Below are 16,695 nucleotides of genomic sequence, written 5' to 3'. Positions count from 1 at the left end.
TATATTGATAAATATAGCGTTCCTAATAATAAATGATTTATGAGAGAATTCAATTGGTTGGAGATTGGTTGATTTAATTTTTTTGGAAGTCCAGTAAGTCATTTTTGGTGTCAAGGGAGCTACAAGAGCAATTTTAATGCGGATGAGATTTGAACCCTCTCAAGTCATGAGTATCATCTCTCATGACTTTACTATCTATGCTAGTTAACATCGACCCAATTCAGGTAACAACTTTAACATCGAGCTACCATTTTTCGATATTGACCTCCATTCCAAGTTCATAATAACTAAACAAAAAAAAAAAGTGGACCTCACATAAATCATAACATTGCAATTGCAAGAAACAAGGCACTTGGCTAATGGAAATGGGCAACATCGAGGAAAAACATAAACACAAGTACACAACCACCTAACAACAAACAGACAACAAAGAGGGTGTGTTCCAAAAACAAATTAAAAAAACAATGAGTTGAGCAGCAAGAAAAACACAAATACATACATACTATGGGACGGTACAGAAAAATTGGCCGTTTTATGATAAATAATGACCACTTTTTATTATGACAAAGTGACCTCATTTCAAAAGCAGTCATTTAAAACGGACACTTTTCGTCTGCCGCAATGCCACACCATACAATAGTCGCATACAATAACTATCGGAAAAAAAGGTTAAAGATAAAATAAAGCAAAAAAAATGAAGATTGAAAAGATAAAGTAGGGTTAGGATGGGGATTAGTATTGCAAGGGACAGATGCACATGCAAAGAGGAGATCACATGGAGTGGGGGTGTCTCTTGAGATTGCGTAGGCACAGAGACAATGCACGCACTCATTCTTCTTCTCTTAAGCCTTTACGTTAATATTGCTTCAAAATGTGGTTCATAATTAGGCTAAATTCTAAGTTTTACGACTAATTATGTACATATTCGCTAAGTTAACTATTTAAAAACCCGAAGAGGTTTGTAAAATTTACATGACCATAAGTTTGAGCACGTAAGGAGAAAACAGAGTCTACTTTACAAATCCAAAAGACGTTTCATCTTAAAAGGGACCGATTATTAGTAGGATAACTTGTTATTTATGCAACACTTTGGATGGATCTCTCAAAAGGGTTATATATATTTTAGTAAGAAAATGTTAAACTAATAGAAAGTAGTCAGAAGAATATACTATGGAGTATAAATCCAAAGTATGAATCCACATTGTCAGGTTGATTGGTCTTCATGTCTCATGGTTAAGAAAACAAATTACTTGTGTAAACTGGTAACTTTAGCCACGATTAATAATAATAATAAAAGGTTACAAAAAACACAAAGGGATTTAGAAAAAGCGGTCTCACAAAACTTAATAACTAGTGAGAGACCGTCTTTCTCCGTGGATGACAAAACACTTCCGCATATTAAAATGGGTTCTCGTCATTTCCCCCAAAAAAAAGAATGTTCATTCATTTCTCATCCAATAGTGTACATTAGAGAAAATATCACTATTTATATTAGTAAAAATAAATACCCTCGCATTATACCAATTATAATGTCATACCCGACTATTGTCGACACTAAAACCCAATTATCAAAACAAACAATTGCAAAAAAGGGAAAGTAGGCACATTGCTTTAAGCATGTATTTTGTAGAAAAGATTCCTATATGTAACATGATTGATTAACTTGGAAGAGTTGGATGAGTGATCAGAAAGCCAAATTCACCAGAAAGAAAGGCTGTCAAATACTGTATATTCGAGTTGAAGTTATCCGGAGAAGGCAATATATGCTAAACACAGGACTGTGTTACAAAAGGTGAATTACCTTAACAATGTGACAATAAATAAGCTATAAGCTAATACGGGTATAACATACCTTCAATTTTAAGCTTTGAATTAAGATGAAGATTAATACTAATGATGTACTCCCTCCGACCCTCTGTGAGGCTCCATCCCATTTATATTGGACCTTTAACTTTGGTCGTCAACCTTTGACGGCTATCTTCTTCTCACAGTCTGCAGCAAATAAATTTATTTTATTTTATTTTAAAAAAAAAAAAAAGATGATACTCCTAGAGCTGGCGAGTCTGACCCGACCCGACCCGAACCCGAAAATATTGTGACCCGAAACCGGCCCGACCCGACCTGATGCCGATCCGTAACCCGCCACGACCCGATTATTAGCGACCCGAACCCGATTCAGACCCGACCCGATATTGACCCGACCCGATACTGACCCGATTAAATTGATGACCCGATAATTATTAAGCTTAATTTTGATCAAAATGAAAGTGATTTTGTGTTTAGATTGATATGTTGACTTAGTAATGAATTAATTAAACCAAATAATAGGTTAAAAAATAAATTTAATGGTAAAAAATTATAGTAATGCGATTAAGTTACCGGATCCGATAATGATCCGACCCAAACCCGACCAGACCTGATACATCATTCGACCCGAAATGACCCGACCCGATAACGACCCGAACCCAACCCGACTCGACCCGAAAGGGTATGCTGACCCGATATGACCCGAACCCGATATGACCCGACCCGACGTGACCCGACCCAAACCCAACCCGACTGACCCGATTGCCACCTCTAGATACTCCTATGAAAAAATAGTTTCTACCTTCACATGATTTAGAGAGATTAACGTCAAAGTTAACTATCAGCGTCAAAAGATGACAATATCAATGGAGTATTGGAGTGGAGGTAGTTCATCTGTACAAGCTTCTACGCTGCAAAAGACCCTCTTTTCTGGGAAGCTTCCCTTTTCTGATGATGTTTTTCTCTCTGCATTTTGAAAGAAGATATTTAGAGTAAACGATTTTGACAATATTAAAAAAAGGGAAGCAATTTGATGTATAGGAGTATAGAACCCAAGTCTGAACTCTTATTTGACCTTCAACCTCTAGCTAATGACATTAGATGCATGACTTGGGTTACCAAATCTCCTATCTGCATCTTCTGAAGGTAATGTATAATACAGTTCTTGATTCTGACTACAGCAGATTACTAATGCAGTAATGCCTTTTTGGGACTAGTGCTCACACATACGTAAAGAGAGAAAATGTAAGAGAGAACAAGTTCATTGTCTGGTTTAAGACTGCACACGACACAACTCCAGTATAATCTCAGGAGTACAAGTTCATTCAAAAATTAGTACCAACACCAGAACAAAAGCACAACCCATAACTATAAGCCAATAAAATTTTAGTTTATCGCAACTGAAAAAATGATCTTTAAACTAGGGTTGCCAGATCTTATATGAGCACGTAATATCTGTCATCTGGTATATAATATGCTCTTGGTATAGTGACTGGTATACTGATTTGAGCACATGCTGCAATAAATAAATGCGCGAACCGATATGCAATTTGCGACTTGGATCATGGTTGAGCAATTATCGTAACCAAGCTTTCAAGTCAGCCTAGAAAGTGAAGCAACTCAATTTCAGTTTTTCAAAAGGATACCATCATTGCTGACTATGGAAGATGACAAATCGAACAGCCACAATGTGGAAAAGAAAGAACAAAAAAACAAAACAGATTTCACAACCACCACTGCCTTCCCGGCTGTTCCCCTACAACCCTTGATGACTTGAAGAAAACAAATTAAGCATTTCATCCAGATTAACAAGCAGTGTTTCATATAATTCAATCACGCATGACGCATGTGGTCATACAAATAGCTTATGATTCAAGTAAATACCCTTCTTTCCCAGTAGGGGTGAAAGCAGATATAATCATAGACTGGCGAGATTGTAGAAACCAGACCAACATTGAGTCCAGTGAACAAAAGAAGTGCAGTCATCGGCCGTGTCCTATGTGGCATTGTTCAAGATTACGCCACTGCCCTGGAATTACATTAGAAAAAAAGCTCTGAGATTCAGCTTATTATCACAATCAGAACTGCGGGAGGCAAAAAAAATTGTAACGAAATACTGAAACCAATATACCACTGTAGCTAAGAAATGATGAAGCAATCCAGATGACAAACACAGTATACAAAGCTTAATTGTTAGTTACTTGACATGCACAATGTCTACCACATTGGCTATTTGGAAAGAGCAAAGTGTCAACCTTAGTATGGAAAAATTTCTGAAAGAGGCAAGTCACAGATACTTGGATCTCGCTGAGGCGTGCTACTTGGCGCCTAATTAAATTTGATTTATTAGACTCCTGATTAAAAGAAGTCGTAAAGCATGCCATTCCTGTTAAAGAAAAATGGTGGCATGAAGCATAAACAAGCAATATCGGTGCCAAGTTGCAAAATGTGCACCATATGCCAAGGCTCCCGTGATAGGCTTTTAAAACACTGGTGTCAACTTTGTCAAGACTCAAGAGGTCAAACATAACTATGTGACTCGTATAAAATGTCTTATTATTCACCCACAGCCCAAAGGTACAACATTTCCAGTCCATTGCACTGGAATATGAAACTCTGGTTCTTTGTTTTAAAAGATAAAGAGTTAATTGTGCTGCCGTTATGTTTTAAGTCCACAAGGCAGTACCTATTGGCTTATATGAAGTACTACATAACATGCTGTAAAACAGGGCAAAATTCAGGAATAAGACCTCTAGAGACACTTAAAAGTTAAACACTTCCATCCAGTAGTTCTATTTCCCGTATCACAGCAGATGACTAATCTTTGGTGACCAAAAGCAACTTAAATATACAACTCCGTGCAATCTTAGAATACTTTAAACACCTACAACTGTCCAAGTGCAGGCTGCGGTCATGATAATGAACTGCATTCAAGACCAGGGTATTCCCAAATTGTCGTTAGTACGACGAGTTCAACTATATCACAAAGCCATCAATTTCCGCAACTACTAAAAAACTCTCAAAGAGAGCCATACAGGAAACCTTTTCAAGTAGTTGGGTGTCCATAACATTGAGAGATATTGAACACAAAAGTCATTGTATCAACATGTACACATGTCATGTAAAAAACAGTGGAGTGTTTCATTTAAACATACTCAGGCGGTGGAGCTGTCTCTGCACACAACCTCACTACCATTTACGGTTTTGGATAACCGTAGACACGGGGTACTTTGGGCCCAAATCCATCTAGGTTGGGAGGGAACTTAATTTGGCTTGCACTAGGGAAAATGGATCCCTCCATTTCCTCCGAACCAACTTACTATACAAACAAGGGTTTTTGTCTCCGTCTCACTCCTTCCGAATCCCTCCCTCCAATAAAAAGACTATGTGAAAGCACTACTCTCTTAGGGTATGTTTGGATTGAGGGATTTGGAGGGAAAAGAAAGGGAGGGAGAGTAGGGGATTAAAAACCCCTTGTTTGGATAGCAAATGAGGGTGGAGGGAAATGGAGGAGGAGAGATTTGGAGGAATCCAATTTCCCTCCTCCAAGGCAAATCAAAATCTCTCCACAATAGGCAAGATTAAGCAAGATTTGGAGGGAAATTGTATCCAAACACCCACACTTCATTCTCCCTCCCCTTACCTTCTCTCCCTTCCCCTCCCCTCCTTCCCCCTCCCCTCCCTTTCCCTCCACTTTTGCTATCCAAACACGCCCTTAGTGTCCATAGAAAAGCTCTTAGGAAAAAAGTCGAGATCATCCCCATCTTTTCAAAACTCCGGTGCCTTAAAGTACTCTAGGATTTGCAACATAACCACAGTTTAATACAATAAACCCTAGAAAACCAAATTCGATCGATCCTAAAGCCCTAAATTCTTACACTAATCGCGAAATGAAACTGCAAAGATATCAGTTAACTAAAACAAAAAAAAAAAAACCTAATTAGAACACAACACTGATCAATCACACTAGCTATAGTGCTATACCAATGCATTCCCAGCAAGGCGAACCCGAAAGACGAATCAATGCACTAAACACGTCCCTAAGTTACTAAATACAAGAATACAACTTTTGATTTCAAAATTTTCCCATAAATATTCCCCCTATAATCTCAAAACCCACAACAGATCATCCCCTTCAACACAGAAATGATCAAATAAACCTAAAATCATGCAAAAAAAGCAGCACAATTTTCCAAAATTACCCAGAAAATATAAATTTCTGCACTTTTATCATGATTATCTGGTATCAAACTTATTACAACACCACAATTAAAAAACAACAACACAATTAAAATCATCTAATCTCAGAGTAAACTAGCATAATCAAGTTTATCAAAGCAGAGAATGCGGAACAATAACAAATAAAGTCAGATACAAAAAAATTACCAGAAAATTGGAAACGAGGGAGTGAGAACTTGGGGAGTATGAGCAATTGAGCAGTTGAGGACCTTGTTGGGTTACTAAAGTTCACATTTTCGGGTTATTTATACCCGTCGGTTTTATTTGATTGTATACGTTTTTCAAAATCCGACATGCTTTAGAATCCATATGGCCTATGACAGTAAAATCAAATGGATTGGAAAAATAATTGGTTTTGTCATTCTTGGTTTTGGGCCCGATGTCGTAAAAAACAATACATGTTCCGGCCTAAATAGACATGAACTTAGTGGTTATGGAATAGATAAATTGAACTGGTGTAAATGATTTGAGCTAATTTAAGCCGAAATTATAGAAATTGAACTAAATTAAATTGATAACTAAATTACTTATAAAAACTGAAATCAAATGAATTCATAAAAAAAAATTAATTAAGTCCAAACCAACACCACCTTATACAAAGTAGTGTCATTTTCCGGGGTCCGGGCCAGTGTCATTTTCTCCTCTAAACATGGTGGGTCAGCACAAAGCACGTTCTGACAGAACCACTCACATCTCTAGTTTTGAAATGACCTAAGTTGGAAATTTGGTACAAGCATATTTTTGACTCCATTGTATTTTTGTGCTTAAGTACGTCACTGAACTCAGCTCATTTATCCGATATCAAAAGAGTCTGGTTGATTAATAAGAGATACTAGAAGGCTTAGATTGTTCATGGCTTAGCTCCAATCAATTGGCGGATCTTGAAATAAAAATTAAAGGAAGCCAAGAATCCAAGATATAAACATTAAACTAATACGGAGTATGTAATTATGTGAATACTTACACTTAAACACCAAGTCCAGAGGACAGAGTAATCATTTATTCAGTAAAGTATATATAAATTTAAATGATTAAGGGAGTCGGATCCGCTTCTAACATAGCTAAGGTCCTTCACTACTCTGCATTTTATTAGCTGGATTAAACCACGAACTTAAATGCAAGATTGCAAGGTAACAAGCCACGTTATGAAATTAACTATACTCTTCACTACGTACTTTAATGTCCTAACTATACTTGAACTTGATTGTGTATTTGTGTAATTGTGTGGGTCTATATATTGATTTTAGTAACTATTTTAAGCTACCCTTTATATTTAATCCAATTAAAGTTTCAAAACTTTTAAGTAATTGTCGGAGGAAAGTATGCAAGTAGGGTTTGCCACATTTATTTGATTTGAATTCGCATCATCATTTAGGTGACCCTTAATTATTAATCACTTTTCATAAGAAAAGTGGTGATAAAAAGAGTGGTTAATTTCCTACATTATTCGTAACTATCTTCGGCCTAGGATGACATAGATTAGAAACGTGTTTATATATATATACACGGCCTTGGTTGATCTATTACGTACATGTATGCGGTAATAAATTAAAGTAGGTTACAAACTGAAATTTAGTTTAATTATTACCTAAATGGGTACTATAATTAGTGTAAATTTATTTGTTCGAAAACACTTGGCTAGTAGGTAAGATAACCAAGTTATCAAATTATTACGAAATATTGATCAATTAGTTTGGTGTGTATGTGTTTATGTCAAAATTAATACAAAATTAACTTTTTAGTCTAATCTTGGTTTTTAAGAATCTAAGTTAAGTAATCAAATGTTACTCCGTATTGATAAGTAAATGATAATTCTACCCTTATCAATAAACATTCAAACCGATTTTTAAAGTTTGATAATGAATTTCTCTTTTATAAATGGTATATTCGGGGTACCTATTTACCCTTTTATAACTGTTACCCGTCATCCTCAATCCTAATACCATCGTACTATTGTCCAACCACCCTCTTTCAACTCCTTATCTACATTTCCACCGTCGTCAACCACCAAAACAATCTGACATGATTCGATTCGTCATCCTCAGAAACATCACCCTCTTCCCTCCCCTAAAAATCATCATATCAACTTTATAGTCTTACTTGAGACCGTCTTACCTTAAAATTCTTTATAAACACCTTTTATTTCAACCTTTATTGTTTTAATCAGATGTAAAAACCCTTTTAAATAAAAACGGTCTAACAAGAATTGGACCGAACCGAATTCAGTTAAACTCAAACTAGAAAATGAGGTCACAAAACATAAGCTAAAATGGGCCACGTAGGAAGGTGACATCAGGCTAAAGTAGAATGAAGACGTCAGCAATATTAAGTTTGCGAATCTATAAGCTCCACGTGGGTGGCCTGTGTAACTGGGAAACCCTATTATTGGAAGGAAGTTCCAAGTTGATTAATTGGTCCCACTTGAACAACTCACTATTCACAAGTCACTACCACACTTCGTGAAAGTCCAACCCCTCCTTGACCTACCAAAAATGTCAATTTATAGGATTAGTTATTTGTAGCCAAGGGCGTCTTAAAGTAGATGGAGGTCCGATGCACCACAAAAAAATGAGGCCCTAAATATAAATGTATAAGTGTACTATATGTGAAGGTTTGTATTGAATTTTATTAGTAAAGTTTATAAATTTGGTGGCCAAAACTGGAGGTCCGGTTCCGTCGCCCGTGGTCACCCGGGGTATTAGACGCCCCTGTTTGTAGAGCCCAAATTCTGTAATGAGTATATCCGTCATAAACTTGTAATGTGTTAAATATTACGGAGTATTTATGTAGGGTAAATAAGATAAAAGTAGAGTATCTAGGGAGTAATAATCTGTGTTTGTCTTGTCTACCCACATGGGTAATACTTAACCCGTCATAAACTTATCTACCCACAATAATAACGGTCCGGATTCTCTCCATTATCTAAAAAGAAATGCATCTCCATTATTTTAAACGGTCCAGATTAAATCTTGGGACTATCTAATAGTTGTAATTATTTCATAAAAATAATATTTAAATGAATGGAAAGAGAAAATATATTAGAATAAAAGTGTATTAGAGAGGTAATGAAGAGAAAGTAATGGAGATTATCCAAATTCCAATAATACGAGTAGTACTTAACCGATCGCAAATTAAGTTTGTTATTATCTAGACATTTTGCTTTATTATATCAACAGTGATGAACCTTGTGCTATTGTGTGCCCAATCGAGACCTTGTAGAAACTTGGCGCTATTATCTCATTTTTCGTAGTTCAGCATTAGGTTAGTTGTTGTAGCTATCTCGTCAATTGTATTCATTAGGACTAGAGACAAATGTTATATTTACTTGTTCAGTCCGTCTTATTATAAACGATCACTATCCATTTATAACTATAAAAGTGACCCTTTCACAAAATTAAAGTGGGAGGATAATTGGGGATATCCATTTCTCACCCACTTACATTACTCATCTTCATTTGTGAGAGAGACACTATTTGTCTATAATGAGAATTTGTGTAATTGTGTTACTTGTTTTATTATGTTTTATTATATGTTTATGTTGTATATATTCGTACACAAATTCTCATTATAGACAGACACTATCCGTCTATACGTATAGACGGATACCATTTCCCCTCACAAAATACCCATTTGCCATAAAGTGTAAAGCATATGAGGGGTGCCCCACCTTGTCCCCCTACCCATTTTATTAGAGGTCTTTACCCGTCTGTTCGCCCCACCCGTCTATACCAAGACCTATTGATATTCGTAAGTCATACTAGAATGTAAAGCCATGCATTTTTTTTCACTTCGGTTAGTTTAAATCGATTTAAACTCTACACTTAGTTATATTTCATCTGATCTTAATTTATTTCAATTCAATCTATTATTATTGTTTACTTTAGATTAGCTTAATTTCATTATGAGATTTCTCGTTCAAGAGAAAAGACTTTAAGACACCTTCATCATTTCCTTTTATGAAAAATATCAGTTTTTCTCAATTCCTTTTTTTAACTTCCTTCTAACCTGAATTCACACAATAAGAGTTTGCAATCCATCTTATTGTAGACGGACACTATCCGTCTAAAATAATATACGGATAGTGGTCCTCTCCAAAATACAAGTATGCGGGCAAGAGAGGGTATTCATTTCCCACCCACTTGCAACTATTCGCTCTCATTTTGTGAGAGGTGATACAAGAGGGACATGGGTATATGTTCAAAACGCAAGTTCAAGTCACTCTTTACATTTCAGATTCGTTCACTTGATTAAGAAACTAAATATCTCCAAAAATATTGCTAATTATGGTATGATTCTTGATCTAAATGAAATTACCAACAAGTGGTCAAGCGCTTTATTTGGTTAAGGAACGAAGGAGATATGATCGTTTTAAGTAGAGTTGTCCAGATTGTACACGGGTGGTGCTATTTTGGCGAACTAAGATGGAAACTTGGTTGGAACTGTTCTCAAGTTTACTTCCCTAAATCGAGTCTTATAATTAATTTCCTAATTCCAGTCAGTTTGTTATTATTTATCTAATAAGTATAGGAGAATTTCCTAATAAATTTAGAAAAGTTTGTTACTTTCTTAATCCCAGTTAAGGTAGTTGTTATATTATTTCCTAGTTATTTAAGGTAATATTAGTAGTATAAATAGAGAACTCGTATGTCAATTTTAATGAGAGTTTGAGAATTAATAAAAGAGTTTCTTGTTGTATGCTTATTGTTTGCGAGTTATAAGTTCTTTATTTCTTCCTTGCGAGGTTGAGATTTTAGTGTGATTCGATCCTTGCGAGGTGAGAGCCACCATTCGTGTTCAGTTTTGAGTTCCTTGCGAGGGAGGAGAGTTGTTCACGTCATATCCTAGTTTTAGTTGAGGGGTTTTGCGATATTTTCACAACTAATTCATATCTCTTTTATTTTTTTCGTGCATCTATCATACAAAAAAACACCAAAAACACTTTATTTCCGCGGCGTATTTTATTATTCAAAAATAAAAAATCAAAATTCGAGTAGTTTTACATCAAGAGGGGCACTATCCGTCTACAGCTTTAGACGGATAATATCCGTCTAAAGTGAGAATTTGTGAACAGTTTGGATCCTTTCCATTTCCTTTTAAGGGTCAATTTCCTCTCACATTATAATATAATCTCCATTTCCTAAAAAGACATAGAAGTCCATTTTCTTTCAAGAGTCCAAATTGTATTATGTCAACATCAAACGGTCGGAAATTTATACATATAAATAAATGGTTAATAGAGTATAAAAGAGAAAAAATTATTAAATGGGTTTATGAGATAAAATAGAGAGATGAAAATATGAAATGATAACTTGGAGAGGATCCTAATTGAATTGACACAATAACTTTCTACTATTTCCACAATCACAAATTCTCATTATAAATGATAGATATTCGTTTATAGTTATAGACTTGTCAAATATTCATTCACTTAAGCATAAGACAAGCAATAAATTGCATGGTGAGACCCAAAAATGTCACTATTTTAAACATATTTAACCCATCTTTTGCTTTAAATGGATATACACGGGGGAATGAAAACTTTACACAAATGACAGTTACACCTTTTTTTTAATATGGCAGAGTATATCAACAAACACAAATTCTTATTTAAGATGGTTATTATCTATTTTAAGTTTCAAACGGGCCAAATAACTACCACTTTTACAATTAAGACAAAAACATGTCTACATAATAATAAAAGACTTGTCTTTATCTATGCAAATTGTATGTATTTAACCCGGGAAATATCTATTTTAAGAAAAACTTATTTACAAATTGCCTAAACTTTATTGTATATATCAACAAATTAGACTGTTATGGAAAATCAGTCCGTCTCATTATAGACGGATAGTGTCACTTTCACAAATTACAGTGGTAGTGCAAGTGGGATGTCCATTTCCCACTCACATGCACTATCCACTTTCATTTGTGAGAGGAACAATATTCATCTATAATTATAGACGAATAATATCAGTCTATAATGAGAATTTGTGATAGAAAATAGTTGAAAGCCGCCGGCCCCAGGCAAGCATCACTTGATCCACAACTTTCCCAGGAACATTGTACACATGAGGACTGCATGTTACATTATCTTAATTATGGTAAGTGATTTAAAATACATTTTCTAAAATAAGCATATCATTTTTGTTTAAGACTATACTCCCTCCCATTCACATTAATGCTCTGTTTGGTAAAACTACGAAAAAGGTAATTTGAAACACTGAAAAGGTATTTGAAAACCGAAAAGCTAATCGAAACACGAAAATGAATCGATAAGGTAGCTGAAAATTAGAAACTGATAAGGTAGCTGATTATATAAGAAAATGTTTGGCAAATTAACTGAAAAGGTAACTGATTTTGATGAAATGACGTAAAAGGATATGATAATTATGTTCCGGGTATAATTCCAGAGCAGTGATTAGTTACCACCCGTGGCTTGTAGTATGATGTCTTGAGGTGAATCCTTCTTGCTTCTATCGTCCCACTCGGCCTCTCCTGCAACAATGAACGAACTGAGGGCTTGGCTGTGTGCCAAGCGTACTCACTCCGACGCTCAAGTCGGTAAACTTAAAGGATTAAGTTTGTGTTACTTGGCTAGATGCGTATTGTAGAGAGATAAGGGAGATATTACGGATGAATAGTGTATTTAGGTTATAATTGTGAGATCCTTTCCTCAATGAAGGTTGAGGAGTATTTATAGACTTTCACCTTTTGTCACGTAGTGGCCAAGTGGCCAAGTGGCTTAGCGGTGGAAAGAGGCGATCTACCCCTCGGCCGAGGGACCTATGGCGGCCGGCGGACAATGTTGACTCGCCGCCGAGGGGTCTTGGATATGAGTACGCGGATGTGTGTCATTGCGGGCAGGTTGTCATGCCGAGACCGTGTGCGGCCGATGGGATGCATCGGCTAGGCTATCTAAGTCGTTGACTTCTTTGTGGATATCTTTGACCTTGCTCGGTGTGTTGACTTGGTCGGTGCGGTGCAGAATATGCCCCATCAATTTGCCCCCCAGATAGTCTATGCCGTGGTATGGGCTCCGATGTACGTTGAGCATGTATTTCGCACAAGTAATTTCTAGAAATTTTCTCAGCATCGGCTTCTTCTTGTGCATCGGCGTGGCTCTTGCTAGGCCGTGCCGTATACCATATCCCCCCTCCACATGGATGCGTAAAGGGCACTCGATGTGGAAAAGAATATGACGGTGGCCGTGACCAAGGCCGAGAGTGCGGTTGATTTTGATTGCCCCGGCCACGTGCTTCCTAGCTTGGTTGATCGGTGGCCGGCGGAGACCGGATACCTAGGAATTTGTTGAGGAAGATGAATAGTTGAAGGGATGTGAACGGGCGTGTTGAAGACGCTTGGTCACTGTTGCATTGATTGACGTTTAAGCATTGCGACGATTGACATTCCGTGGTTGCATGCTCGACACGTGTTTGCTCGTTGATTGGCCGTTGCTTCATGGGGTGTGCTCGATTGGCCCCTTTATTATGGGCTTTTTCCTATAAATAGGCGCTTTTTCCGTGATTTTGGTCACTAATTTCATTTTCTCAAATTTTCTTCAAAATTTTCGTCTTGCTAAATCGAAGGGCTTCTTTTTTCTTCCAATCTTGAGTTTTTGATCCGGCTAGCACTTTTTCCTTTGAAGGTAAACAAACGAATTTTTCTTTTCTTTGCTAGTAATTTGTTGTGAACATGTCTTCTCGCCGATCTTTGGACCTAGTGGGCGTGTCGGAGGGTCCTAGGTCTCCTTCTCCGGAGGTTGATCCTCGGATTCGGAGGAATGGGAGGATGAAGATTCTTGCGGTGATTTTGGTGATGATTTTGGTGAGGAGGAGGAAAGGCCTCGTCCTAATGAGAGGCGAGACGTCATGGATCACGGTGATGCCCTGTAAGGTTCGCCTTGACCGTGTTTGGTCCCATAAGCTTGCCGAGTTTGTTACGGTGAGAAACTTTTCGAGGGCCATTTTTTCTTCGGTAGTGGATACGAAATTGTCATCCCTGGGGAGGGTCGGATCCGTCTGTTGTCCTCCGCCAGGCCACACCGGTGTGTACATGCGGCATTTGGAGTATGGTCTCCGGTTTCTCCGAATGGGTATGTTATGGCCATAATTAAGGCTATGAACGTTGCCGTTGCCCAATTGCACCCGTTGGCCATGAGAACCATAATCGGTTTAAATCGGCTTTGTCTCTTCAAGGGAGAGGCTCGACGGTGAATTTATTCCGTCGACTTCATTATCTGAAACCATCAATCTCTGGCCGTGTCGGGTGGTACAGCGTGCAAACGGAGCAAGGTTACGTCTCTGTTGACAAGCTCTCTTCTAGCAAGGACTGGCGGGGGTCGGTGGGTGTACGTTAAGGTACCGGACGACTATCCACGCCCGCTCCTTCCGGCACCAGGTTAACTTGCGGTGTGAGACTAGGGCGGAGCATGACAGATGGGTCACCCGGAAACATCTGAAAATGGATGCCAGCAGGGTCCATCTGAAGGAGGATGAGAGGTTGGCGATGAGGCTCTTCGAGGTGGACAAGAGTGGGGTGCCGAAAAGATGGATTCCCCCGACGCGAGATCATTCTCCGGGATGAGCCACTTTGCTACGTCGGCCTCATACCGGCCCCGGCGCGGGGTGAGTGGGGTCGGTGTGAGGCCCGTCACCGCTCTCAATGCTCCTGTTTTCTCGGGCTTCGATTTATTTCCTCTTCTTGATTCTTTGTTTCTTTTGCAGACCACTTCGGACCGGACCTATCTGAGGATCTTCTTCGGAGAATGGGGCTGCATAAAGACAAAACCGTTGCTAACTTGCATCCCAAGGCTCTGGCCCATGATCGCAGGACGTCGCCGAATGACCTCATGGAACAGCGGCTGAAGGGCTTGAGCAAGGAGGAGGCGCAGGCCCGGGTGATTAGCGGCGTAGTGCGTCGGACGCGGAAGACGGCGTCGAAACCGGTTTCAACTCCCGTCCTCTCCCCTAAGAAGGTGGAGATTGTTGATATTTCGATGAGGGGGACTCGATGCAGAGGGATCTCCCCTTATCTCGTAGGAGGAAAAGGACGGACCTGCTGGCTGGCAAGGAAGTGCCTTCTCCGGCCAAGAAGGCCAGACATGGTATCCGTCTATCCTGTGGTTTAAACTTAGCCGTGCCATTAGGTGTTCCTGATAAGTCAGTTGATACTGATGCTTTAATTGAATTTTTGCAGATCGCCGCGCGATCGGCCATCGCTCACGTTGGGGGCGGCGGGCGGTGGGCTTCTCTCGCGAGGCTCGCGATCGGGCGCCACCGTCACTTCTTCATCCCGAAGGTTTCCTTCTTCCGGCCCCTTGCAGTGGTGGCCAAAGTACCACTGCCGTTCCTCCCCCCCAGAAGGCTTCCGTCTCCCAGCTTATAGAGGAAGGCACAAAGCTGATTAGGGAGCTGGCGAGGTGGAACGTGGCTACCGGGGCTCGCCTCAAGGAGCAGGAGAGGGTCATTGCTCGAGCTGTTTTCGAGTGTAATGCCACTAAGCGGTGGGCTGCGTCGGCGAAGCGAGTCTCCATAATGAGCGAAGCTCGGGAGATCGAGAAGGCGCTCTTGGCCGAGCGAAAGCTCCGGGAGGACGCCGAAAAGGAGGTCCTTGTTGAGAGAGCTAAGGCCGAGGCTGCGGCAACCGAAGGCGCGAAGTCTTTGGAGGAATGTAGCCTTGCTCGAAGCGTCCGACCTCTGTCTCCAGCAGAAGGATCAATACGGGGGCATGTTTAAGGCCCAGCCGAGCCGATTCGTGGCAAAGAGGCCATCATCAAGCAAAAGGAGGCGGACGTCGATATGCTCCAAACCGTCATGCTCCCCAAATCGTGCGCCGAGTTCCGGGACTTGGCCAAGATCTTTGCCGGGGAAGTTATCGGGAGCTTTTCCCTCTTGATGGCTCCTTCCCGTGGGACAGTTCGACGTCTTCGCTTGATGACGAGTCGCGGCTAAGGAGAAAGCCGCGGTGGAGGCGGCCAAAGAGGCGGCGAAGGCGAAGATGGAGAGGGAGGCGGCCGCGGAGAAAGGGCTCTTGCTGAGAGGGCTAGAGTGGCTAAGGAGGAGGCCGAAAGGATGAGGGCGGTGAGGATGCCGAGGCCAAGGCCGAGGCCGCTAGCTAGAGAGGCTTTGGGTTGCCCTCATGGGGAAGATGCGCCGCCGATGCGATGCGGCGGCGAGCGAGCCTAAGAGAGCAAGTTCACAGCAGATCTGTTTCAGCTCCTCACTAACATGTGCTGCTTGATGAGAACAAGTTTACTGGTGATCGATTTCATTTGTCGTGGGCCAATTACTCACTCTTCCTTCCCGCTATCTCTTGGTATAATCGTAGCCTTTGCTTTTTGTACAACTTTTAGTAGGTTGCGTCTCGGATTATCCCCGCGGGGACGACCGTCGTCTGTATTCTTCTCACTTGTAAATCTTGTAACTTATCTTCTAATAAATAATTCGTTTCTTTCGCCTGCGGCCTGGCCGTGGTCTTCATCTCATCTCTATCAGAGTTGTCTTCCTGTATTCTTAATTGAGCGCCTTTCTTGTTTCGCCTCGGCTTTGCCGGGCCGTTTTAATACGTATCTCAACTGTGTTTCAACGCTTCCACGACACTTTGAATGTTTTTGCGAGTGTAATGTGCGATGGCTCTTGTTGGATTGGCCGG

At 39.7% G+C, this 16,695-nt stretch overlaps 1 long non-coding RNA gene across 1 annotated transcript; it reads right to left on the bottom strand.

The window, feature by feature from the left end:
- Positions 1-1,679: 1,679 nt before the first annotated feature.
- On the bottom strand, positions 1,680-6,601 carry LOC141642003 (uncharacterized). The gene is made up of 4 exons (XR_012543151.1): positions 6,193-6,601; positions 3,691-3,835; positions 2,609-2,772; positions 1,680-1,992 (listed from the first exon to the last, which is right to left on the bottom strand). It is a non-coding gene; the product is annotated as an uncharacterized LOC141642003 (long non-coding RNA).
- Positions 6,602-16,695: the final 10,094 nt, after the last annotated feature.

The sequence above is a fragment of the Silene latifolia genome, chromosome 2 (assembly GCF_048544455.1).
Source record: "Silene latifolia isolate original U9 population chromosome 2, ASM4854445v1, whole genome shotgun sequence".
Classification (NCBI taxonomy): domain Eukaryota; kingdom Viridiplantae; phylum Streptophyta; class Magnoliopsida; order Caryophyllales; family Caryophyllaceae; genus Silene; species Silene latifolia.
This window is presented reverse-complemented; position numbering and strand designations above follow the sequence as displayed.